Consider the following 3326-nt stretch of genomic DNA (forward strand, 5'->3'; position numbering starts at 1 on the left):
GAAACACATCTTGCTACTAACAATGTTGCTAAGCTTGATGTAGCCACATCTTGTGATGACTTACTTGTGGAGAGCACTAGCAAATGTGTTGGTTGCAAGGGCAAGAATGTGGTAGTGGCCGAGAGCTATGAGGACACTATCAAGATCAAGGAATAAAATGCCAAGCTCAAGAAATAACTCCAAGAGCAAGCCAAGCACAACACTATTGTGATTGAGTCACTTGATCAAGATAAGAAGTTTGCATATGAGAACAAGTTGCTCAAAGAAGAGAACCAATATCTCAAGCTTGGTTTGTTGTATGACAAGCAAGAAGAAGATGAATCTTTCATCTTGAAAGAGTTAGAGAGCAACAATGACCAAATCATTAAGAAGCTAACTCAAGAAAACAACAAGCTCAAGAAAGAGAAGGAACATCTAACCAAGGGGTTAGCAAAGTTCACCAAAGGGAAGGACCTTCAAAGTGAACTTTTCATGAACACCGTCATGAAGATGGACAAGAGTGGGATTGGCTACAAGGCTCATCAAAGCAAGCTCATCAAGTCACTAGCCACTCGTGATCAACCAAGCAAACCCAAGCCAAAGAGATGCTTTGATTGTGGTCAAGAAGGACACTTTGCTCATGAGTGTGAGGCACCACTACCACCACCCTTGCCCAAGCATGCTAGACCATTTGCCTTCAATGCTCACTACATTGTAAGGAAAGTCAAGAGTGGCAAGGTTAAGGTTAGCTTCATGGGGCTGCTCAACAAGCAAAGTCCAAAGAAGATTTGGGTGCCTAAGCAACTAGTAGAAAAGGTCAAGGGCCCTAAGCAAATGTGGGTCCCTAAATCTCAAGCTTCATCTCTTGTGTGTAGGTGAACTACAAGACCGGTGGATCACATTGGGTAATTGATACTGGTTGCACTCAACATATGACCATAGATCCTTGGCTGTTCACCTCACTTGATGAAGATGTTGACAACCAAGAGAAGATCACATTTGGTGACAATTCAAAAGGCAAGGTCAAGGGTCTAGGAAATATTGCAATATCAAATGGCAACTCCATCACCAATATGCTCTATGTGTCATCTTCGAGTTTCAATTTGCTCTCAGTTGGACAACTTTGTGATCTTGGCTTCTAGTGCCTATTCAAGAAAAAGGATGTAGTAGTGACCAAGGAAGACGACAATGAAATGGTATTCAAAGGCTTCCGACACAACAACTTATATGTAGTTGATTTCTCATCCGATGAAGTTGATGTGAAGACTTGCTTATTCATGAAGACCTCATTTGGGTGGTTGTGGCATAGAAGGTTAGCACATATTGGAATGGGCACACACAAGAAGTTGATGAAGAAAGAATTGATTAGAGGCTTGAAGGATGTGACATTTGAGAGAGACAAGCTATGTAGTGCATGTCAAGCCGGCAAGCAAGTTGCAAACACCCATCAAACCAAGGCCTATCTCTCTACTTCAAGAGTGCTTGAGCTACTCCACATGGATTTGTTTGGACCAACCACATATGCTAGTCTTGGAGGCAACAAATATTGCTTGGTCATAGTTGATGATTACTCCGGGGACATTCTTCTCGCAAGACAAGGCCGAAGTTGCATCAGTATTCAAGAAGTTTACAAAGAATGCCCAAAACCAATTTGATGTCAAGATCAAGAAGATTAGAAGTGATATTGGCAAAGAGTTTGACAGCATCATAGAAAAGTATTGTCATGAAGTTGGGATCAAACATGAGTTCTCCTCAATATACACACCACAACAAAATGGGGTAGTGGAAAGAAACAACCAGATATTGATTACCTTGGCAAGAACAATGCTTGATTAGTACAACACTTTGGAGAAGATGTGGGCCAAGGAAATCAACACCGCATGCTATGCATCAAACAGGCTCTTTCCTCACAAGTTCCTATAGAAGACACCATATGAGTTGCTCAATGGGAAGAAGCCCGTTGTCTCATTATTTAGAATGTTTGGGTGCAAGTGCTACATCTACAAGAAGCACCAACACTTAGGCAAGTTCCAAAGAAGATGTGGCATTGGCTACTTGGTTGGCTATTCATCAAAGTCCAAGGCATATAGGGTCTTTAACCATGCCACAAACATCGTTGAAGAAACATTTGATGTCGAATTTGATGAAACTAATGGCTCCCAAGGAGCAAGTGATAATCTTGATGATGTAGGTGGTTAACCATTGAGAGATGCCACGAAGAATATGCCGGTGGGGGACATCAAGCCAAAATAAGTTGATGATGTACAAATCATTGAGCCACCACCTTCCTCACATGTGCTACAAGATGAAGATAAAGATGTGAGAGATGCTCATGAAGACACTCAAGTCACTCATGAGCAAGCAGTGGCACAAGCACAATATGTTGATGCTCCCCAAGCAAACCCTCAAGTGGTGCCAAGAAGATCATCACATCTCCTCCAATATCACTCTCAAGATCTCATCATTGGGAGTCCATCACGTCATGTAACTACACGCTCTAGACATGCTTTATTTATTGAAAATCACGCTTTTGTGTCTCTTGAAGATGAACCAAAGACCATAGACGAAGCTCTTTGTGATGCAGATTGGAACATTGCCATGCAAGAGGTGTTGAACAACTTCTCTCGCAACCAAGTGTGAACACTTGTAGAGCGACCCAAAGATGCAAGAGTGATTGGAACAAAGTGGGTCTTCTAGAACAAGAAACATGATCAAGGCAAAGTGGTGCGCAACAAGGCAAGGCTCGTGGCAAAGGGCTTTTCACAAGTGGAAGGTCTTGACACCGGTGGCAAGACTTCAAGCTATCCGTATCCTACTTGCATATGCATATAGTCATGATATCAAGTTATTTCAAATGGTTGTGAAAAATGCCTTTTTGAATGGTTACATTAATGAGCTTGTCTATGTTGAGCAACCCCCTGGTTTTGAAGACCCTAGGTACCCCAAGCATGTCTATGGATGTCCAAGGCACTCTATGGTCTCAAGAAAGCTCCTAGAGCTTGGTATGAGAGGCTTAGGGACTTCCTCATTAAGAAGGGCTTCAAGATTGGGAAAGTTGACACAACACTATTCACCCAGAAGATGAATGGGGAAATCTTCATTTGCCAAGTTTATGTTGATGACATTATTTTTGGCTCAACTAATGAAGATTTTTGCAAGGAATTTGGTGATTTGATGTCCAAGGTGTTTGAGATGTCCATGATTGGCGAGCTATCCTTCATCCTAAGATTTCAAATCAAGCAAATGAAGGAAGGGGTTTTCATCTCTCAAGAGAAGTACACACATAGATCTTCTCAAGAGGTTCAAGATGATGGATTGCAAGGCAAAGACTCCCATGGTATCAAATG

The sequence above is a fragment of the Sorghum bicolor genome, chromosome 9 (genome assembly GCF_000003195.3).
Source record: "Sorghum bicolor cultivar BTx623 chromosome 9, Sorghum_bicolor_NCBIv3, whole genome shotgun sequence".
Lineage (NCBI taxonomy): Eukaryota > Viridiplantae > Streptophyta > Magnoliopsida > Poales > Poaceae > Sorghum > Sorghum bicolor.